This window comes from Protopterus annectens, chromosome 5.part0 (genome assembly GCF_019279795.1).
Source record: "Protopterus annectens isolate FY-2018-M chromosome 5.part0, PAN1.0, whole genome shotgun sequence".
In the NCBI taxonomy this organism is placed as follows: Eukaryota; Metazoa; Chordata; order Ceratodontiformes; family Protopteridae; genus Protopterus; species Protopterus annectens.
In genome coordinates this window covers 811,258,652-811,284,748 of record NC_056735.1, presented here as the reverse complement: position 1 = coordinate 811,284,748, position 26,097 = coordinate 811,258,652, and positions in this window count along the sequence as shown.

Here is a 26,097-nt window from a genome sequence, read left to right as displayed (position 1 = left end):
TTGTTCTGTGTTGTTTTATTTCATTATTTTTTGTGGACAAGTATGAATATTTTCTTGCACCAATTAAACAGGTTTCTAGAATGTCCAACCTTTTACAGCTGATGTCAGCTTAGTATATGTGCATGATTATGTACAATAATACTATTGATTATAAACAATGGCATACACAACACTTAAAAATAAACTGCAAAACTAACAAAGCTTGAAAAAAACACAGACCTACAATAACTGAAAAAATAAATTAAATGGTCTCTTTTTCTGATCATTAAGAAAAATTCAAAACTAAAATTAGAACATAATCATATCTGCAACAATACTTTGAATAGTGATACCATTAAGGATAGAGTTTTTCATATGGCATTACATGAGGCTTGGGTTAGTGGCAGTGGCAGGGTGAGGATTATGTTTAGGGTTAGTACACATTATTAAGATGGAACAGTGGCTTGCCCTCCCTTTACCACTTTATTCATTTTTGCTAATACTAACCCTAAACCTTCTACTGCCCCTAGCTAGCACTGTACAGTACATTGGTAAAAAAAAAAAAAAAACTTTTCCCTCACTGTGCCACTACACAATAGACTCACACACATACTTCACACACATGTACTATGACATATTCAAACACACACACACACACACACACACACACACACACACACACACACACACACACACACACACACACACACACACACACGTGACCACACACACTGCTAGTCCTACTTATCTACATTCAAGCAAGCCTCATGCAACATGTGAAAAGTTGATGTTCCCAGTGTCAACATCTGTGTAATGAAAAGTCATATATGTTTGAAAAAAAAATGACTGTGTGGTACGAGAATGCCTGTAATTCAATGAAAATATATGAGTTTGAGAGATGGGACACAACATGTTTAATGTTTGCTGTGGTTTCACTTGTGGGAGGGTCTAGAAAATGCTGGATTATGGTTGCACTACACAAAAACAATGTAAAACAATGATTTTCATTTGGGGAGGGGGGGGTGTTAGGCTACAAAAAGACAGGAATCCGCTAACTTCCAAGCACTGTCTGTGGACACTGAACAGGATACATCGGCTGTTTATGGAGAGTAACAAGTTATTATACTGTATATGTTAAAGATGACATCTTCCATTTGATGAGATAATAAAATGAAAGTGATACTTGCCCTTCAAACAGTGCATTAAAATAAATAAATTAAAATTTATAATGTCAGTGCTGTGGATTATATTGCAGAGAACTGCCCGTTTATTGTCCCAAGCTACACTGAATTTGGTGCTATCCTAGCTGGACAAACCAGTTATCAAGATATAGATAAATAGTGAAACAAGTTGTGTTGATACGTTGTACAGAAGTTGTCATAATAACTTAACCTTATTAGTTCAGATGCATCCGCTATACACTCTCATTATCTAAGAATGAACTTTCAGTAAATGCCCTGATATATTATATTAAGGTATTTCTCAAGGTGCAAAATCTGAAGGATAAATAGAAACATGCAGCAAGGTAAACATAAAGACATCCAGAATCCAATGGGATGGAAAGGTGGACCCAGGTCTGGGGGAGATAAAAAGTGTACGTAAAGAATAAAATGTGAAAGGATAAAGTATGGCAGGCAGGTCTCATAACAGACAAACTGATGTCGCTGATGCAAATCTACTTTATCAACATGAAAGACTTTTGGCAGTGAATCAGAATACAGAACCTAAAAACTGTGACAATCTCAGAAAACATCAACAATGAAATGCTCAGGTTATATATTTTAAAACAACTTATGCCTGTTTACCAAGACCCACTGAAAAGAATTGTAAAATTAAGCAATTGCAATGAGAATGAAACCTGACTATGAAGAAGTGAGAAAATGAGAAACTCTATGCCTGTTTTCTTCATGCATTACTGAAGACTGGCTCAAGAGAAATGCATTAACAGTTGAAAACTGCTAAGCCTGTTGGAGTCAGAATACAAATCTTTTGTCTTTTATGTAAAACTGCATTTGTAGCAAAGTCCTTAAAAGTCCTTATTTGGACTAGCTAGACCTTAGCTAGTCTCCATTACAAAAATATGTGGTTGTTTATGAGTGCCTAGTTATGTGGAAGATCCTCGAGTATTAATGCACACACCATGGGAGTACAAAAGACAACTTGGAACAGCAAAATGGCAGGCATTTTTAGCCAGCTTGCTGTCATAATTTTGGGTGTGTAATGTGTATTTGAGATGAGATTGAAAGAGTAGCACAGAAATATAGTTGAACACAGTTTCTCACTGACCTGGAGTCGATAATGGAAAATACAAAAGCAAAAGTAGTAATCAGGAAGTGGGCAACCAAAACTTAAAAAAAGCTGCCTCAAATTAGGAGATGCATGTCTAGAAGTTATTAAGAAGAAAAGCAAATCTCAAAACCATTTATGAAGAAATGGTCACCATGAAGATTATCAAGAAAGAGAACTAGAAGTAAAGGAGGTTTCGTTTATTAGACTGAGGGTAAGGAAACATTATAGGACTTCCAACAGAAAGAATAGCACCAAGTGTAAAGAGCAGAAGGGGTGATATGTAGAGAGGAAAAGTATAAAGAGACATATGAAAAAATGTAAATATTTACTTGGATCAAGCAGGCAAAATATACAGGGAGATGAGACAATGCATAAACAACAAAGGAGTTGCTTGCTTTTTTTGACCATACAAAGGTGAATCAATATTTTCTACTTCCTTTGGCTGCAAGAACAATATGATACTACCGCCTGGATATGTTGTTAAATGTAATACCAGCAAAAGTAATTGAATACTGACAATATGACATTACCCCCTAGATATGTTGTTAAATGAACACCACTAAAACTAATCTGAATACTGACAATATGACACTACCCCCTGGATATGTTGTTAAATGTAACACCAGCAAAAGGAATCTGAATATTGACAATATTACATTATCCTCTGGATATGTTGTTAAATGTAACACCAGTAAAAGTAATTGAATAATGACAATATGACATTACCCCCTGGATATGCTGTTAAATACTAATAATATGACACTAAATCCTGGATATGTTATTAAATGTAACACCAGCAAAAGTAATCTGAATACTGACAATATGACACTACCCCCTGGATATGTTATTAAATGAACACCAATAAAAGTAATCTAAATACTGACAATATGACACTACCCCTGGATATGTTGTTAAATGTAACACCTGCAAAAGTAATTGAATACTGACAATATGACATTACCCCCAGGATATGTTGTTAAGTGTAACACCAGTAAAACTAATTGAATACTGACAATATGACATTACCCCCTGGATATGTTGCTAAATGTAACACCAGTAAACGTAATTGAATACTGACAATAAGACATTACCCCCTGCATATGTTGTTAAATGAAACACCAGTAAAAGTAATTGAATACTGACAATATGACATTACCCCTCGATATGTTGTTAAATGTAACACCAGCAAAAGTAATTGAATACTGACAATATGACATTACCCCCTGGATATGTTGTTAAAAGTAACACCAGCAAAAGTAATCTGAATACTGACAATATGACACTACCCCCTGGGTATGTTGTTAAGGTAACACCAGCAACAGTAATCTGAATAATGACAATGTGACACTACACCCTGAATATGTTGTTAAATGTAACACCAGCAAAAGTACTGTGAATACTGACAATATGACACTACCTCCAGGATATGTTGTTAAATGTAACACCATCAAAAGTAATTGAATACTAACAATATGAAACTACCTCCTGGATATGTTGTTAAATACTAACAATATGACACTAAATCCTGCATGTGTTATTAAATGTAACACCAGCCAAAGTAATCTGAATACTGACAATGTGACACTGCCCCCTGGATATGTTGTTAAGGTAACACCAGCAAAAGTAATCTGAATTCTGACAATGTGACACTACCCCCTCGATATGTCGTTAAATGTAATACCAGCAAAAGTAATCTGAATACTGACAATGTGACAATGCCCCTTGGATATGTTGTTAAGGTAACACCAGAAAAAGTAATTGAATACTAACAATATGACACTACCTCCTGGATATGTTGTTAAATACTAATAATATGACACTAAATCCTGGATATGTTATTAAATGTAACACCAGCAAAATTAATCTGAATACTGACAATGTGACACTGCCCCATGGATATGTTGTTAAGGTAACACCAGAAAAAGTAATCTGAATACTGACAATGTGACACTACCCCTGGATATGTTGTTAGGGTAACACCAGCAAAAATAATCTGAATACGAACAATGTGACACTACCCCCTCGATATGTTGTTAAATGTAACACCAGCAAAAGTAATCTGAATACTGACAATATGACACTACTCCATGGGTATGTTGTTAAATGTAAAACCAGCAAAAGTAATCTGAATAATGACAATATGACACTACCCCTGGGTATGTTGCTAAGGTAACACCAGCAAAAATAATCTGAATATTGAGAATGTGACACTACACTCTGGATATGTTGTTAAATGTAACACCAGCAAAAGTAATCTGAATAATGACAATATGACTCTACCTCGAGGATATGTTGTTAAATGTAACATCAGCAAAAGTAATCTGAATACTGACAATATGAAGCTACCCCCTGGATATTATGTTAAATGTAACACCAGCAAAAGTAATCTGAATACTGACAATATAATACTACCCCCTGGATATGCTGTTAAATGTAACACCAGCAAAAGTAATCTGAATACTGACAATATGACACTACCTTATGGATATGTTGTTAAATGTAACACCAGCAAATGTAATCTGAATACTAACAATATGACACTACCCCCTGGATAAGTTATTAAATGTAACACCAGCAAAAGTAATCTGAATACTGACAATATGACACTACCTCCAGGATATGTTGTTAAATGTAACACCAGCAAAAGTAATCTGAATATTGACAAATATGACACTACCCCCTGGATATGCTGTTAAATGTAACACAAGCAAAAGTAATCTGAATACTGAAAATATGACACTACCTCCTCGATATGTTGTTAAATGTAACACCAGCAAACGTAATCTGAATACTGACATTATGACACTACCCCCGGATATGTTGCTAAATGTAACACCAGCAAAAGCAATCTGAATACTGACAATATGACACTACCCCCTGGATATGTTGTTAAATGTAACACCAGCAAAAGTAATCTGAATACTGACAATGTGACACTACCTCCTCGATATGTTGTTAAATGTAACAGCAGCAAAAGTAATTTGAATACTGAAAGTATGACACTACCTCCTGGATATGTTGTTAAATGTAACACCAGCAAAAGTAATCTAAATACTAACAATATGACACTACCTCCTGGATATGTTGTTAATGTTATACCTGCAAAAGTAATCTCAATACTGACAATATGACACTACTTCCTCGATATGTTGTTAAATGTAACACCAGCAAAAGTAATCTGAATACTGACAATATGACACTGCCCCCTGGATGTGTTGTTAAATGTAACACCAGCAAAAGTAATCTGAATACTAACAATATGACACTACCTCCTGCATATGTTGTTAAATATTAACAATATGACACTATATCCTGGATATGTTGTTAGATGTAACACCAGCAAAAGTAATCTGAATACTGACAATATGACACTACCTCCTGGATATGTTTTTAAATATAACACCAGCAAAAAGTAATCTGAATACTGAAAATATGACACCACCACCTGGAAATGTTGTTAACTGTAACACCAGCAAAAGTAATCTGAATGCTGACAATGTGACACTACCCCTTGATATGTTGTTACACCAGCAAAAGAAATCTGAATACTGAGAATATGACACTACCCCCTGGACATGTTGTTAAATGAACACCAATAAAAGTAATCTGAATACTGACAATATGACACTACCTCCTGGATATGTTGTTAAATGTAACACCAGCAAAAGTAATCTGAATACTGACAATATGACACTACCCCCTGGATATGTTGTTAAAAGTAACACAAGCAAAAGTAATCTGAATACTAACAATATGACACTACCTCCTGGATATGTTGTTAAATATTATCAATATGACACTACCTCCTGGATATGTTGTTAAATGTAACACCAGCAAAAGTAATCTGAATACTGACAATATGACACTATCCCCTGGATATATTGTTAAATGTAACACCAGCAAAAGTAATCTGAATACTGACAATATGACACTACCTCCTGGATATGTTGTTAAATGTAACACTAGCAAAAGTAATCTGAATACTGACAATATGACTCTACCCCCTGAATATGTTGTTAAATGTAACACCAGCAAAAGAAATCTGAATACTGACAATATGACACTACCTCCTGGATATGTTGTTAAATTTAACACCAGCAAAAGTAATCTGAATACTGACAATGTGACACTACCTCCTCGATATGTTCTTAAATGTAACACTAGCAAAAGTAATCTGAATACAGACAATATGACACTACCTCCTGGATATGCTGTTAAATGTAAAATCAGCAAAAGTAATCTGAATACTGACAATATGACACTACCCCCTGGATATGCTGTTAAGTGTAATACCAGTAAAAGTAATCTGAATACTGACAATATGACACTACCTCCTGGATATGCTGTTAAATGTACCATCAGCAAAAGTAATCTGAATACTGACAGTATGACACTACCTCCTGGATATGTTGTTAAATGTAACACCAGCAAAAGTAATCTATATACTAACAATATGACACTACCTCCTGGATATGTTGTTAAATACTAACAATATGTCACTACCTCCTGGATATGTTGTTAAATGTAACACCAGCAAAAGTAATTGGAATACTGACAATATGACACTCCCCCCTGGATATGTTGTTAAATGTAACACCAGCACAAGTAATTTGAATACTGACAATATGACACTACCTCCTGGATATGTTCTTAAATGTAAAACCAGCAAAAGTAATCTGAATACTGAAAATATGACACTACCCCCTGGATATGTTGTTAAATGTAACACCAGCAAAAGTAATCTGAATACTGAGAATGTGACACTACCACCTGGATATGTTGTTTAGGTAACACCAGCAAAAGTAATCTGAATACTGACAATGTGACACTACCCCCTCGATATGTTTTTAAATGTAACACCAGCAAAAGTAATCTGAATACTGACAATATGACAATACCCCCTGGATATGCTGTTAATATAACACCTGCAAAGGTAATCTGAATACTGACAATATGACACTACCTCCTCGATACCTACCTCCTGCATATCAGGAAGTCTCCTGGATATCATTGCTGGAGTCTTCCTGTGTCCTGATAGAGTGCTGGCTGACTTCAGAGTTGTGCACTATTTTTACTTCGCTGTATAGTTTTCCAGTTCTCTGCTGAAGGTGTTTTTCCCCCCTCCCCTTATTTCTCTGTGTATTAAGTTGGTATAACTGGTTTTACATCCTGTGTGTTATCTGACCATCTCAAGGATTACTTGCATAGTTAGACCCTCTTAGTAAAAAATGTCTGCAGATCATTGCTGGAGCATTCCTGTGTTCTGAAGAAGTTCTCTTCAAGCTATCTGGAGATATACAGAGCTGAATATATTTTTCTGGCACTTCAGTATTGTGTACTGGTAATCATTGTTTGACTAATTTTATATCATTGCTGGCTGACTTCAGAGTTGTGCACTGTTATTTTTGCTTCACTGTATAGTTTTTTAGATCTCTGCTGAAAGTGTTTTTCCCCCCTCCCCTTATTTCTCTATGTCTTAAGTTGGTATAACTGCTTTTACATCCTGTGTGTTATCTGACCATCTCAAGGATTGCTTGCATAAAGTTAGACCCTCTTAGCAAAAAAGTCTACGCATCATTGCTGGAGTCTTCCTGTGTCCTGAAAGAGTGTTCTTCAAACTATCCAGAGATATACAGAGCTGAGTATATTTTTCTGGCACTTCAGAGTTGTGTACTGGTAATTGTTGTTTGACTAATTTTATATCATTGCATTTGCCCGACCCCACTGTAGATTTGAACTGGGACACTCCCCCCAATCCCATCTCTTTACCTCATTCTACCTAACAGACTCCTTCTGCATTGTTTTTAGTCATTTTTAATTTAATTGCATTTTTTAAACTGTTTGGTCTAACATTGCTACATACTCAAGTGTGCTAGCTTGCACTGCATTTGAATTGTTTTGACTGCTGTTTTAGCTACTTTTCTGCATATATATATATATATATATATATATGTATATATATATATATATATATATATATATAATACCTTTCCTGTAACTAGTGTAGTCTAGATTCAGAATTGCTGTATCCTGGACTGTATGTAAGCTTCTGAGCCCCCCCCCCCAAAGTTTTCTGTGCTGGAGGGAAGCCTTCTAGCTTATCAGTGGGAGTGGTAAACACTAGGTAACCTATCTACCTCATACAGAGTGGTTCTGGCCCAGAAATTGTAGTTATTGGCCGTTTGGGCAGTTTTTCCATCTCTCTCAACGTTCTGATTTAAAAGCCCATATTTGCACTTGTTTCCCCCCTTTCCTGTAACTAGTTTAGTCCAGATACAGATTTTTACTTTTAGCACTTGAATTTGCTTATTTGTGATCAGCACTTGTTCAGAACTTATAAGCACTGAATAACCGACTAATTACTACAGCAGTCAACATTCCTAATTACCTAGAGGAAAACAGTTTTGGTACTTACTTTCCTCACTTGCTTAGAGAAAAACAGCTCTTGTACTCACTTTCCTCACTTATCTAGAGGAAAATATTTTTTTTTATTCAGGCAGGTCCAGTGTTCCCCCCTGTCTATCTGATGAATCTGGGCATCTTGGGGCAATGTAGAAATTGCCTCATGTACACAGACAACCCTCTCCCCCTACCACCCAACACTACAACCTGTGAGAGATGCACTTATCTAGCCAAACTGGAGGTAAAGCTCTCTCCAATCAAGACTGAACTTGACAGTCAAGAGGAGAAGGTAAACACTTGCACCACATCACACTCATCACATAGTCTCACTAAATATACACCACCAAAATCCACACATAGAAACACCAAATGTTTGTGGAGGCTCTCAATAATAATCTGCTCAAGCAACAGAGACCTCCAAAGCAGAAATGCAAGCAACCTCCACCCCCCCAACACAACCCAAATGACACATAGCCTGATGACTCAGTTTGCCACTCAACCACAGCCAATAAGGCAAAACAATGCACCCAGCACACTAGTCATAGGTGACTCTATAGTCAGGCACACTGATATCTCACTCACCAGGCTAAGCAAGGAGAAGGTTACTGTCAGCTGCCTGTTGGGTACCAGGATCCGCCACATAACCCACAAGCTCAGGTCACTCCACAACATGTACAGATATGACTCTGTCATTGTCCATGTTGGTGTGAATGACCTGAGGCGTACCTCCTTGGACTACATGAAAAGAGACATGGAAGAGCTCTCCGATCTTGTAGCCCTGGCAGGTATGACCCTAGCCCTGGGTAGCATTCTGCCATCACCCAGAATGATGCCACAGTACAAGGATAAAATGATTGACTTCAACAATTGGCTAAGCTTCTGGTGTCATTCTAAAGGGATCCAGTGTCTGTCTGCATAGGATGACATGGTCAACAGACCACGATGCTTTGCCAGAGATGGCCTGTACCTGTCACCCCTGGGATTCTGGATACTGGCTAAGGTTCTTGCCACCCCTATAGTGCCTTTTTTTAGGCAAGGTTCAAATGACAAATTCACCACCATAACAGGAACAGGCAAGCAAAAACTGAGGGTGCTGCTACTCAATGCTAGAAGTCTAAATCTCAAAATGCACTCACTCTAGCCACTCCTTAAAATGGAGAACATCGATATCTGTGCAGTGACTGAGACCTGGTTCAAGGCTCCAGAGAGCACCCCTGCACTACCAGGCTATAACTCATACCACACTTTTCGGCCATGTAAACTGGACTGGAACACCAAAGGCAGAGGTGTGTCCATATTCATTAAGGATATCCACACCTCCAGGCTAGTTGCTCAGCATAATGCAGCTGAGGTTATCCAAGTGCAACTAACTGGGCAAAACTGCAATCCAAATTGTAGCTTGCTACAGATCCCCCACCATGCCCCAGGATTCCCACTCCTCTTTTCTTGATGTACTGGAAAATATTAGGGTTCAACCAAACACTCTAATAATGGGCAATTTCAACTACCCCACCATTAACTGGGAAAACTACTCATGTACCAACTCCTTTGCTCAACGCTTTCTGGAATCCATAAACTCCAATGCCCTGGATCAACCTATCCACACCCCCACCAGGGTCAACAATATCCTAGATCTAGTCATTACGAATATGAGTGACTGGTGTTCCACACCTGAAGTCAACACCTCATTGGACCGATTCAACCATAAGCTAATTACCCTAGATATCCACATCCTGACTCCACTCCCCATTAAGGAAACCATGGTAAAAAAATTTCTCCAAAGCCAACTTCATGCTTCTTAAGACAGAAGTGGAGAACTTCATGACACCCATGCAGATGGACAATACAGTTATGACTACTGTATCCTACACAATTGCACTTTATAAGCACTTACATGAGTGCATGGATCGTGCTATCCCAAACAGAACCAAGACACTATCTTCCAGAAAAAAGAAGCCAATCTGGTGGTTCCCTGCCATAAACACACTGTACAACAGAAGGAAGAAGCTCTTGCAAAAGAGAATAAAATCCCATGAGTGGAGGAGCTCCCTGGTCAGCCTCAGTAAGAAGCTGCGATCTCTGATAAAATCCTCCAAATCTAGTTATGAAAACAAAATCACCACTGATTCTAAAGACAACCACAAAGCATTCTATAGCTATGTCAAGAATCTCAGTGGCAACACTCAGATTTGCTCTGAGTTACAGCACAATGGCACTAAATATACAGACCCAACTGATATTGTCAACATCCTGGCAGATAGGTTCTGTGCTAACTTTACCCCCCCCACCCCCTACAGAGCCCATCTTTATACCGGAAGAATGCAAAGTTCCTATAATCACGGCTGCACAGGTAAAAAACACACACTCCAAAGCAAGAACACAGCATCCATGGGACCAGACAACATCCCAGGCTGTGTTCTACATGAACTACAGAATGAACTGGCACCCCACCTAAGTACCATGTTCAGTCATAGCCTCACCTCGGGCTTTGTGCCTGCTGAATGGTGCACTGCAATGGTTATCCCACTCCACAAGGGGGTAGCCACCACGGACCCCAGGAACTACCGTCCCATTAGCCTGATGAGCCTGGTCTGCAAGGCCATGGAATGTATCATCATGGAACTTATAAACAAAGACTTTGGTAATCTCCAAACTTTGGATCTCATCCAGTTCGGGTTTGTAAAAGGCAGATCATGTCTTCTAAACCTAATAGACTTCTTTGAAGCAGTCACCAAAGCCGTAGACAAAGGTAAGGTGGTTCACACAGCCTATCTAGATCTTGCCAAGGCTTTTGACACCATTCCCCACTCTGGAATTATAGATAAACTCACTAAACTAGGTATAAATCCCTATGTCACAAGATGGGTTGCCAACTGGCTCACTGACAGAACCCACACTGTGAAAGTAGCAGACTCCAAATCCGACTTCAGACCAGTGACAAGTGGAGTACTACAAGGTTCAGTCCTGGGTCCTCTCCTGTTTGGTGTCTACTTCTCTGAAGTACAGGCTAACACAGAAGGTCTTTGCCTAACGAAGTTCGCAGATGACTGCAAACGAGGAGCCATAATCGAAACTCCTAACGATGTGGGCATCCTACAAAAGGGCCTCAATGAGACAGATGCCTGGTGTCAAACCCATGGCCTCAAGCTCAATGCCAAAAAGTGCATTGTCTTCCCCTTTGGTAAAAACTCTGTACCATGAACTACAACATAGGCAGTAGTATACTTAACACTGAAAGTGTGATAAGGGACCTTGGGACACAGGTGGACAGTAGTCTCTCTTTTGATATTCACATTGCCACATTAGTCAGCAAATCCTTCTACGTGGCACACCTCATCACAAAAGGTTTCTCATCCAGAAAAAAAGAGGTCATTGTTCCCCTCTACTCATCACTCATTAGACCCATTATAGAGTACAACGCCCCTTTTCGTATGTACCTCACAAGACATCTACAACAACTGGAAAGGCCACTGAAATACCTCACAAAGAGGATTACTGACCTCAAACAGATGCCCTACACAGACCATCTCAAAAAACTCCAGCTTTACTCTGTTGCATATCACCTACTCAGAGGTCATCTCTGCCTAAAATACAAAGCTATGTCAAACCCAGAGCTGTTGGACATGCTCCACTTAAAGAAATCCCAATCCCTCTGAGTTAAATGCTATAGGGACCTAAACCTTGTCACCACAATAAACAGAACATGCCGGAGGGATAGATTCCTGTCCCAGAGACTTCCAATACTCTGGAATAAACTACCTATCTATATCAAACAAAGCTCCTCATTAGCAGTCTTCAAGAAAAAGCTTGATGATTGGATGGGAAATAGGAAATTCACCCCGGGGATCACCTCTGTGGATCTGCTCGACAGTGGCACAAAAAAATAATTTTCTTGGGTGGCAAAAACCCGGGTATCTTTTTGGCTGGGCTTGTATAGGCCCCTGGGCCGATAGCCTAGTTCCTACCTATGAACCTATATGTTGTTAAATGTAACACCAGCAAAAGTAATCTGAAAACTGACAATATGACACTACCTTCTGGATATGTTGTTAAATGTAACACCAGCAAAATAAATCTGAATACTGAGAATGTGATACTACCCCCTGGATATGTTGTTAAATGAACACCAATAAAAGTAATCTGAATACTGACAATATGACACTACCTCCTGGATATGTTGTTAAATGTAACACCAGCAAAAGTAATCTGAATACTGACAACATGACACTTCAGAGTTGTAGATATTGTGTATAAACCTTTCAGAGGTGGGGATATAAGTAATCTGTTAGATACAAGAGAATATGAAAGGATTATATGTCTGACAGCTGTATTTCCAGGTTTAAACACAGCTGTTTCTCTGAAACCTATATTGGTTAAAATACAACAAACCAAATTAAAATGATGTTCATAACTATATATGTATATTTTTAAGCATTTTATGTATTTGTATATGAGAAGTCTTATATGTATTAAATATCTGTATGCCTTTTTTTAATTGAATTTTTGGTCAGATGATCTTGGCTGCAGGTCATGTGACATCTTTTTGGGTGTATTTAAATGAATGTTTTAATGAACCTTATGTTAATCATTGAGAAAGGGTGTTTCCCGAAAGCTCTGTGTTTTATAAAGGTGTGTTTTATTCAACTGTCGTCTGTTTTTTTTGAGTATTGAGTTCTGAACAGCTGTTGATTTGCTTTACTATCTGTTGCTGGATAGTTGGATTTTGTTTAAGCCTATTGCAGCCTTAATGGAATCTTTAAATCGTCTAAAGTTCCAGTTTGAAAGAGAAGTGAATCCTTTACTACAGGTTTTTCCTGAAGCATCACCTGCCATTGACAAAGTAACATCTACACCAAATGTGGATTTAATTGAGTATGAGCGTATGTTACAAGTCCTGGAAAGGAAGGTGGGTGCTTATAAACGTCTTCAGTGGCAACAATTTAGTTTTTCTGCCTACATTGATAAAGGTGTGGTGCCTCGTGGACTCAGGGTACTAAAAATGCCCTCTTATGGCAACACCTATCCTGATTTATTAAAGCAATGGCAGTGTTTAAATCTTAAGTTAAGCCATGACTACATGGTATTAATGAATAATCACTTCCTGGGTGTAGAACTTGAACTGAAGAACGAAATAGTTTCTATGGAAGATGATTTGTTTGCACTACCATGTTTTGAGAACATGCTCTCATCTTACCAATTGATGATGGACAGATTATCAGCTTTAGATGATAGACTGGAAGCAGTTAAAAAACGTAAACTAATTAGAGATATAAAAGATTTTCAGTGTGGTAATATCTTCTCGTGGCCTAAAAATATACTTTCTGTTAACTCTAGAAGTAAATCTGGTTTCATAAGTTTTAATAAACCTGCGAGTTCGCTTGATACTTTAGACGCTTTTGGTGAGAAGAGTACTTCCACTTTAAATGTTGGCGCTCATGTGGAGCATTCTGAAAATCATCGTGATGACATCATACGTACAACGCATGTCTCCTTGACTGGGGAGGTGCCAGCAACATGTCTCAGATTGGAGGGTGGCTTAATGGTTAAGGTGCTTGCCTTACAAGCACAAGGTGCAGAGTTTGAGTCTCACAAGGGGTAATTGGCTAGGCTTAAAATGGCTCACAAGGGCAGTTAGTTTAATGAACCTATGAACCTATAATGAACCTATGAACCTATATATACCCCAGGGATTACTTCAGTGTCACTGCTTGACAGAGGCACAGCAAAATGATAGGCATAGTTTTTATTCAAACTAAAGGGGTGGCGAAAGCCACATAACTATGGGCTAGGCTTATAAATGCCCTTGGGCAGATAGCCTAGTATGAACCTATGAACCTATGAACAGCAGACTTGAAAAAGCGTCTACAAATGGATTAATAACGGAAAATGTCTCAATTACTGCCGAAGGTGCAAGGAAGTCGAACCAAAGTACTTTAAGCTTTTGCAATAAGCCCTTCCAGTTACAGCAGGCAGAACGAGTGAAGGAGCGTGTTGTTGGCTCTAGGTCTACTTCCAGAGGGAGGACGACAACGAGAGCATCTCCATCGACACACTTGGACAATAAGAGAAAGAACTCAAGTCTTTTAAAACAAGTGAAACTAGCCAAGAGATAAAGGCAGGTATACTAAATCTATCCTCCATTAAATTAACAACTGAACATTGTTCGCTTTTAAAAAAAGGACTGGGGTTTATTCCTACTTGTGGTGATGATGTTGTAAATATCCTTACTGACTTGAAAATGTTAATTAGATCTATAAGCTTGAAATTGATTTTTAAAAGTGAAATTCAGGAGATGAATGTATGCAAACGACGAAGTACTTTCATACCTAATAACATACCAATTTTGACTGCTTTTAATGATTTGTGTGAGTATGAGTTGAGAAAAGCTTTTGCCTGTAAAAACAATGTTAAGAACTTTAATCTTACATATTTAGAATTTTTGGCTTTAAATGACTTGAAACATAACTCTAATATCATAATTAAACAAGCTGATAAGGGGGGCCTTGTTGTGATTATGGATAGACAAAAATATTTTGATTCTGTCTTGAGTTTATTAAAGGATGTCACAGCATTTAAAAGTATATCATATCTAGAGGTGAAAAAGTGTATAGCTTACATAAATATGTGTATTTATGAATTACAGCTATCTTGTGATATTTCATTGGATTTGTTCCATTTTTTCACTGTTTCATGTCCGGTAATACCTCAACTGTATGGCATCCCTAAAGTCCATAAGTCTAGAGACAATCCACCAATGAGATAATAGTCTCGGATAATGGGTGGGCCACTGAGCCTATTTCTTTATATTTACAAAAGCAATTGAATCCCCTATTGTCACATTGCTATGCTGTTCTGAAAGATTCAGTTGATTTTTTGAAAAAATTGAAACATTGGCAAACAAATGTTACTGAGTTTGATACAACACGTGGGCCTATATATATGGTAGTAATGGATATTACTTCTTTATTTACTGTTATTCCTAATGACCTAGGTCTTGAATCAATACGTCAATTTCTAACACATTGTTCATGCTTTACAACTAGGCATGTTGAAAATATATGTATGTTACTCGATGTAGTTTTACGTAATAATGTGTTTATGTTTAATGAAGAATATTATCTACAGTTAACAGGCATAGCAATGGGTACCCCTGTAGCAAACACTTATGCTAATATAGTGTTACATGAATGGGCGAGAATACATATTTTTGATGGGGAGAGGTATATGAATGAGAATATTAGGTTTTATCAAAGATTTGTGGATGATTGTTTCTTTATATGGAGAGGCCCTCTAGCTGAACTCACAGAATGTGTTGATCACCTTAATAGTACTACTAATTTTTTAAAGTTTAAAATGGAATGTTCTAATGTTCATATAAATTTTTTAGACATTGATTTGACATTAAATGGTGATACTATAACTACCTCTATACATAAAAAAGAAGTATCTTCTGGTAGATACTTACATGCATCTAGTATGCATGCTCCCCATGTATTTCAGGGTATAGTTAAAGCACAACTTATGCGTGTAAGCAGAATGAATACTACTGAAGCGGTCTTTTTGAAACAGATGAATGAGGTGTGTGAGGAGTTTATTGAAAGTGGATACTCTAAATTCTTGTTAGCTGATGTAAGAAAGGACATAGAAACCAATAGGAGTTCACTTTATAGACCTATTTTTAGTTTGAATACTGATGATAGTTCTTCATCTGTTTCATTTAAAGATGAGAAGTTGAGGTTTATTACTTCCTATACCTCTAGATCACATATGGTTAAGAATATTATAAGTAAATATTGGAAAGTACTATTAGCACAAGATGACATTGGGACACTGGTAGGCATGAGGCCATCCTTTGCCTATAGGAATAAAAGATCTCTAAAAAGTTTGTTATGTTATAAAGATTTTAACATTAATATTGATAATCACTTTATAGGGACTAAGACAGGTACTTTTTGTTGCTATAATTGTAGTTGTTGCAATGACATAGCTCCTATTACTGGTACGGATCTGGATTCTAATAATAAATTTCAACATTCAGTAACCAAAAGGATATTTGTATTTCGTAATTTGGCAACATGTGTATCTAACAATGTGGTTTATTTGGCAACATGCGTTGCCTGTTCTTGTTTTTATGTTGGGAAAACAACACGCAAGCTGAAAGACCGCATTATAGAACACAAATCAGAGATTAGAAGAGGAAGTGAAAATAATGCCCTTGGTAAACATATTAGAGAATTAGGTGAGGACCATAAGTTCAAATTCAGAGTTGTAGATATTGTGTATAAACCTTCCAGAGGTGGGGATATAAGTAATCTGTTAGATACAAGAGAATATGAATGGATTATACATCTGACAGCTGATGTATTTCCAGGTTTAAACACAGCTGTTTCTCTGAAACCTATATTGGTTAAAATACAACAAACCAAATTAAAATGATGTTCATAACTATATATGTATATTTTTAAGCATTTTATGTATTTGTATATGAGAAGTCTTATATGTATTAAATATCTGTATGCCTTTTTTAATTGAATTTTTGGTCAGATGATCTTGGCTGCAGGTCATGTGACATCTTTTTGGGTGTATTTAAATGAATGTTTTTATGAACCTTATGTCAATCATTGAGAAAGGGTGTTTCCCGAAAGCTCTGTGTTTTATAAAGGTGTGTTTTATTCAACTGTTGTCTGTTTTTTTTTTTTTTTTTGAATATGACACTACCCCCTGGATATGTTGTTAAATGTATCGCCAGTAAAAGTAATCTGAATACTGAGAATATGACACTAACCCCTGGATATGTTGTTAAATGTAACACTAGCAAAAGTAATCTGAGTACTGACAGTATGACACTACCTCGTCGATATGTTGTTAAATGTAACACCAGCAAAACTAATCTGAATACTGACAATATGACACTACCCTCTGGATATTTTGTTAAATGTAACACCAGCAAAATTAATCTGAATACTGACAATATGACAACCCCCTGGATATGTTGTTAAATGTAACACCAGCAAAAGTAATCTGAATACTGACAATATGACACTACTTCCTGGATATGTTGTTGAATGTAACACCAGCACAAGTAATCTGAATACTGACAATATGACACTACGTCCTGGATATGTTGTTAAATGTAACACCAGCAAAAATAATCTGAATACTGACAATATGACACTACCCCCTGGATATGTTGTTAAATGTAAAACCAGCAAAAGTAATCTGAATACTGACAATATGACATTCTGTCCTTGATATGTTGTTAAATGTAACACCAGCAAAAGTAATCTGAATACTGACAATATGACACTACCCCCTGGATATGTTCTTAAATGTAACACCAGCAAAACTGCCAAACCAAAGTAATTTAAATACTGACAGTATGACACTACCCCCTGGATATGTTGTTAATGTAACACCAGCAAAAGTAATTTGAATACTGACAATGCCTGTTTGCTGACAGATGGCAAACGTATTCCAAAATCTTACATTTATATTAATGCTAGCCTAGCGCATTTGCAAAGAGATCTTTCTTATGTCTTAGCATGCTAAAAGAAAAGCTATACTGAAGTGATGGCTTTGAATCACAGATGATTCCTTTAGCACTTGATGTGGACTTCATGCATGGGGCATAGCTTTTACCAACATTGGATGCAAGGTATACATGTACATCCTCAGAGAGATAAGAAATCATCTTTTATTAATTGAATGTCTTAAAATTAATGTTGCCAAGCATTTACTGTAAGCTAAATACCTAAAATAAGTGGTAGCATTGTCGCCTCACAGCAAGACGTTGTCCCGTTCGATTCTCAGCTAGAGCGTCTTCTGTGGAGACATGCATGAATGGGCATACCTTTGTTGAAGGTTGTGCATTAGGGCCGGCAACTCAGCACATAAAAATCAACTGCCAATCATTAGCGGACCGGAGTTCCGCTGTGGCGACCCCTAACCAGGAAAAACTGAAAGACACAGCGTAACAATTAACTGATTGATTTGGCATGAAGGATTGAAATACGTGGGTGAAAATGATCATCTTTAATTGTCATAGAAGAACATGATAAGCATGTTCATAGGTTCATAGGTTCATAGGTTCATACTAGGCTATCTGCCCGAGGGCATTTACAAGCCTAGCCCATAGTTTTGTGGCTTACGCCACCCCTTTAGTATGGGGAACTATACCCATTATTTTGCTGTGCCTCTGTTGAGCAGTGACACTGAGGTAATCCCTGGAGTATATCTGCGATCTCCCATCCATTGGTCAAGATTTCTCTTGAACAAGGCCAGCGAGGTGCTCTGCCTCACATATTCCGGGATTTTATTCCACAGCATAGGGAGTCTTTGGGTGATGAATCTATCCCTCCAGCACATTCTATTAATAGCCGTGTCGAGGTTTAAGTCTCCCGCCCTTGTGGCTCTGACGGATCTAGATTTTTTGAGGTGAAGCATATTCATCAAATCTGGGTTTGACATGGCCCTGTATGTTAGGCAAAGGTCACCTCTGAGCAAGCGTGCGACTGAATAGAGCTGGAGTTCTTTCAGTCGGGCAGCATAGGACAGATGTTTGAGACCCTTTATCCTTTTGGTGAGGAACTTTTGTGGCCTCTCCAGCTGCTGCAAGTGTCGGGTCAGATACATTCGAATGGGGCATTGTACTCAATCATTGGTCTGATGAGTGATGAGTATAGGAGACTATGACCTCCCTTGATCTAGATGAGAATCCCTTCATGATAAGGTGGGCAATGTAGTAGGTCTTCCTAACTACTTTAGCTACATGGGTGTCGAATGACAGACTACTATCAACCTGGGTCCCCAGGTCCCTGATAACTTCTTCTGTGCTCAGTGGATTGCCACCTATTTGGTAGCTAGGGGTAACCTTGTTTTTCCCGAAGGTATGACTATGCATTTTGGCATTTAACTTTAGGCCATGGCTCTGGCACCAGTTATCCGTTTCTGTGAGACCCTTCTGAAGGATATCTGTGTCAGATGTGTTTTCTACTATGGCCCAGTTTGCAGTCATCTGCAAACTTTGTCAGCCATAACCCTCCTGTGTTTGCTTGTACTTGAAAAGTAGATGCCAAACAAGAGTGGGCCCAGGACTGAGCCCTGTGGTACACCACTTGTGACAGGCTTTGAGTCTGACATGGCGCCAGCAACTCTGACCCTGTGGGTTCTGTCACTCAGCCAGTTTGCAACCCATCTTGTGATGTATGGGTTAACATTTAAGCTGATGAGTTTTTCAATGATACCCGAGTGGGGTATTGTATCGAAGGCCTCGCCAGATCGAGGTAGGCTGTATGGACTGCCTTTCCTCATCAATGGCTTTGGTGACTGTTTGAAAAAGTCAACCAAGTTTAGAAGGCATGATCTGCCTTTGACAAAGCCAAACTGGGATGGATCCAAAGTCTGCAAATTCCCTATGTCTTTATTTATGAGGTCCATTATGATCCTCTCCATGGCTTTGCAGATAAGGCTTGTCAAGCTAATGGGCGGTAATTTCCAGGGTCGGTGGAGGCACCGCCTTTGTGAAGTGGGACCACAGTTGCAGTGCGCCACTCCCTGGGTATGTATCCAGAGGTAAGACTATGATTAAACAGCTGTCCTAGCTGTGGGTTTAATTCCTCGTTGAGTTCGTGGAGCACACAGCCGGGGACACCATCAGGTCCCATGGATGCTGTGTTTTTGCTTTGGAGAGAGCAGTTCTCACTTGGGCATTGGAGATGTTTGGGGGCTGCAATCGCTTGGTATAGATATCTCTCCTTTGGGGAGGGGAGAAGTTTGCACTGAACCTGTCAGCCAGTATGTTGGCAATGTCTGTAGGATCAGTAATCTTCACATCATTTTGAACTAGTTCTGAGCATATCTGGGAGTTTCCTCCCAGGTTTCTAACATAGCTAAAGAAGGCCTTATGATTGTCTTTTGAGTCTTTAGCTATTTTTCTCTCAAAATTTGCTTTGGATGATTTTATGAGAGCTCTTAGTTTTTTACTTATAGTGATCAAGGGTGTCTTACCTTTTAAGGATTTTGCTCTATCTTGTAGTAGCTTCCTCCTTTTGTTGTAGAGTCCTCCTTTTGTTGTAGAGTATTAACTGATAGCTCTGCCAGACTCAACTGCAGGATGTATAACAGCAGGTCAGAATATTATGGGCCTAAAAGATGGCCTAAACTAACAGGAATTTGTTTGTTTGTTTGTGTCTTTCGGCTTTTCCCGGTTAAGGGTCGCCACAGCGGAACTCCGGTCCGTTAATGATTGGTAGTGGATTTTTATGTACCGGGTTATCAGCCCTGATGCACAACCTTCAATGAAGGCATGCCCCATTCACATATGCCTCCACACAGAAAACGCTCTAGCTGAGAATCGAACGGGACAACATCTTGCTATGAGGCGACAATGCTACCGCAGCACCAACTCCTAAACTAACAGGAATAATGGATGCAAAATAGACAACCATATTTTTCCACAATATAGGAAGCTTAAAATGGGGTAAAGACTGGGAAGATATCAAAGCACAAATATTTTGGAAATAGGTGAATGGATGAAAATATCAAAAATAAGCAGAAATGTTCAACATGTTTTTCTGGAAAATGTTTAAAATTGTAACACGTGATAGAAGCAGAGGAGTTGAAGAAGATAGTTAAGGTGGAGTAGCTGTGCATTAGTTACAAAGATCATAATGTAGCAGAACAAAAGTAATGATTCAACAGATAACAGATACAGTGGAAGGCACACTAGCAATTTAGCATAATGTAACATACAATGAAAAATGAGGCTGTCAGGAAACAGATGTCAGTCATAAAACACAAAAACGTAGGAAGGATAACAGATGTAGGTTTAGACAGATCTAATGCAAAGTATGAACTACACATGATGAGTAGTGATTCACAAGCAGGCAGAGAGGAATGAAGGGAAGAGATGGAGATCTTGAACAGAAAACATTAATAAGGAATGAGCTTAGCTAAGTAAGGAATATCATGCAGGGAGCAGAGAAGGTACAATGCCAAAGGATAAATATGGCAAATGTAAAATACAGAATGCTGAATGGCATGGTATGGCAAGGGCACCATAAGCAGATCAGTAGAAAGCATTTAAGAAGATAAGTTTCATGCTCATGCCAAGAAAATGTGTTATCTTTGTTGGGGGCCAGGATTGGAAACAGAAATCTATAGAGGAATAAATACACAAACTAAGAACAGCTGGGCTAGCAGCATCTGGAACAGTCTGGTGAACAAACGTGAGGAAGATGAATACAGTCTTTTTGAAAATGCCTGAAACAAGGAGGGTATGGCAACTCTTGTTGGTCAAACAATTTTAGCCCTGTCACAGGTTACCTAAAATCAAAGGTTTAAGCCAAGGAGCAAGGAGAAAACACTTTTACTCATCAGATGAGGAATATAAGCCTGAGATGAACAAGAGTGGAATTAAGTCAGTCACATGGACTTTGATGGTTTTACAGCCAAATAGGACATGGACAGAGAGGAAGTGGTATATATATTTCTGTCTATCTCTCTCTGTATATATATATATATATATATATATATATATATATATATATATATATATATGTGTGTGTGTGTGTGTGTGTGTGTGTGTGTGTGTGTGTGTGTGTGTGTGCGTGTGTGTGTGATATGTGTTTGTGTGTGTCTGTATGTCCATATGTGTGTGTGTGTATATATATATATATATATATATATATATATATATATATATATATATTTAAAAGGATCCATATCAGTTGATCAAGTTTTCAGAACTCAAAATTCATATGGTCAAGACCATAGACCATATGATCAAGTTTTTGAAAACTCTAAGCTCCTGAATGGAGATCGTGGCACAGTTAGGATTGGAAAATTTACCCTTTTCTACACTGTAGAGTTCATATATATAATTTGCAGGGGGTGAGGGGGTGCAGGGAGGCATTACCATGCATAAATGTAAACAAAAATAGATTTTGGTGTTTTTTTTTTTTTTTTTTTTTTATGCTCAAATTTGTCTATATGAATTTCAAGTTTCTGAAAACTCAGTCATCTGACATAGATGCATGTGTGTGTGTGTGTGTGTGTTTATATATATATATATATATATATATATATATATATATATATATATATATAGATAGATAGATATATTGATAGATAGATATATAGATATATACAGATAAATATAGATAGACAAAAGATGAAACTGAAAGGTATTAAAATTAGAAAGTGGCATGGCAGAATATATTAAAGTTGAAATTCATAAACTTAAGGGAATTGAAGGGTATAGTAATATGATAGGGAATGGACTTGAAGGAGTGGTAATGAAAGTGAACATAGAGGTATATGCAGCAAACCATGGAGGTTTAAAGCTTCTTTATTAGATATTTTTTGGTGGTTGGGGTAAGAGAGCATGGTTATTGAGAAAACTGTGGCAAATCTATATGTGGGCTACACCATAACATTAAACCTGGAAAAACAATAACTGGAGAGAAATAGAATACAAAGAGTAGCTGTAGAAGGGATGAGTGGAGATTTCCAGTGAAATGCTTGATATAAAGAGGTGATATTAATTTATAGGCATATTTTGAAACAGGGAAATGAAATAGATAAACTGTTATTTAATAAAGTGGTCAGATTAGAGATTGTGGAAAGTGATGTCAAGGAATTGAATTTATGTAATCATATAGTTGTGCATCACATGGTATGCACCAATAACTTCCTCAAACTAGTAATGGACGAAGACAAAAGGAGTTTATTGACTGTTGACAATAAGCATAACTGCCATTTTGCAAGGTTTCTCCTCATAAAATAAATACTCACCATGTTAAAAGACGTTTGATAAAATTTCTTAATATTGAAAGTACTGATACTGTTTGCACTGATTTTAGTATTAAATTAGTAAGTTTTTTAACTATAATCAGTTCACTAATTCTTGCTGCTGGCAGAAGAAATGTTCTAGGTTAGTTGAGTTGTATTGAACTTTAAACACTTGGTAGCAAATCTACCCAAAAATTATCCTAAAACTTATTTCCAAGCAATTATATTTACCTCTGCCCCCAAAGTCATTTTTCTCAGTAATATGGAACAGCACTTATCCACAAATTTTCTAGCCAGCCTGATTGAGATGGGTATCTTAAAACAGTGTAGAAACTATCTCATGCTGTCTGATGATTGTCTGTTACTCAAATAGCATAACACTGTGTGTGAGAAGTACATGTATAGTATCCTAGGAGGCAAAAATCTCAGATACAGTAAACCCAGACACAAAAATCACCAGGTGTGCACCATGCATCACACTCCAAGACTATAATAATACACATAATACATCTTATACTGAGGTTCTAAATATCAACTTGCTTAATTCTGAAAGGCTACAAAACACAACACAAGCAGAAAGCATAATCAGCAAGTTAAGCTTAACTCTTCACGTAGAACAAGGAGTCAAAAAGTCACAGATGCTGATCCCATAAGGCAGGCATCACCCCAACCCAACCAAAACATTCCGGTTATAGGTGACTCCATTGTAAGCCATATAGATGTGATTCTTCCCAGGCTGAGCAAGGATGACAGTTATTTGCTTGTCTGGTACCAGATTCTATCAGACCATGTATGCACTCAGGTCCTTGAATAAGAAGTACCAGTATGACTTTGTCATAGTTCATGTCATTGTCAATGACATGAGGTGTAACTTCTTGTCTATATGAAGAAAGACATGATGGAGCTTTCAGAGTGTGTCTGCAAGACAGGTATGAGCCTAGTAATGAGCACAATTCTACCTTCTTCAAAGTTGAAGATACAATATGAGCAAAAAATAATTGACTTTAATAACTGGTTTAGATTTTTGGTGTCATTCAAAGATGGTCCAATATCTGTCAGCCTTAAGGCTATGATTGAGAGACCATGCTGGTTTGCTGGGGCTGTCCAGCTTCTGTCTCCTATAGAGTTTAAATTATTGGCACAGACTTTGAACACCCCCATAGTGCCTTTTTTAGGCAATGCCATTCTGAAAAACCTACCAACATAACAAAGGAATCAAAGGAAAATATAAAGGTGTTACCGATCAATGCTAGGAGCCTAAACAAGAAACTCCCTACAAACCCTTCTCACCCTGGAGGATACTGACATCTGTTTAGTGACTAAGACATGGTTTAAAATTGTGGAGATCACTTCAGCTGTGCAGGGCTATAATGCCTTCTACATATTTAGAACAACTATCAGAAAGGCCCCATATCCCGTATATTACACCAGCACCATTTTACTAGGTAAACTAAACTATTCACCCATAGACTGGGAATCCTTCACAATCACTAGCACACTGTTAGAAAAATATGTATTAATGTGTGTATGCTTAATGCCAATTAATAATCAAGCATTTTAATATGCTTTTCATTCTATTTTTCATGCACTGTATTTTATACAAATTGAGTTTCATATGAGACTGAAAAAGATGCTTTTTGAAAACTGCAGTATGCTTTCTGAAACTTGCAAGTTGCCCTCTGACCTAGTAACTACTAGCACAGCAATATTCTTGTTTATGCCTTGTAGAAATATACTCGAGAAGCAGGTGTTTATCTGCTAGGTCAGAAGCGAATGAATGAGCAATGCCTTATGTTATAAATGTAATGATTTCAGACAAACAGCTCTATACAGAGGAGCGGAACCTCTGCAGCTGTAGTAATTTAGAGATAAAGTAGACAAATGATTATTAGAGAAATGAACTGCTAACATTGTGCTTGATTTTAGCCATAGTATCTTGAATGTAACATAACATGTATCTAACTGAGAGTAACCAAGGCCATGTTGTTTTCCTCAGGAAGTTTCACATAAAAATTGATAAATCAGTAGAAATTCATGGGAAAGATGGTCAGCAGATGATGATGAAAAAGGTGGTAATCTGTTACGTCAGCATGGTAGGACATAACTAGTTTAAGAATGTATAAAAATGAAAGTATTTCCTGTTTTTAGTTAGACAAACTCTGTATTAACACGTTTTTGTCTCCTTGCTGCAAGATTAAAGTGCCTTAACCTGAACCTACCGTGTTTTGATTATTTTTAAAGTATAATTTTCTTTTGACAGTTTGGTCCTTCGGACCGAAAAGTACCTCTCACTCTAGGCCTAGGTCAGAATTGGGCACGGTGGCATGCATCCATACGGAGAAGAGGCCAAATCGGCTCTTCTGCTTTGAAAGACCTCCGACTGAATTGTCGTTCAAAAGAGGCCAGCCACTGTTTCTGATCTGGGATTGGAGGACGAGTCAACGATCCGGTGGATCAACTCATGGAGGGTCAGGTAAGGTGGAATTACCTTATTTCTGTTTCAAGATCAGGGACTAATTACAGAACTGTTTTTTGTCAGGTAGATTTGCATGTGCAGATCAGGGACAGAAAAAGGGGTTACTGTTTTTGTCATAGATCAGGGAAACAGAATAGGTAGACAGTTATTCTAGATAAACT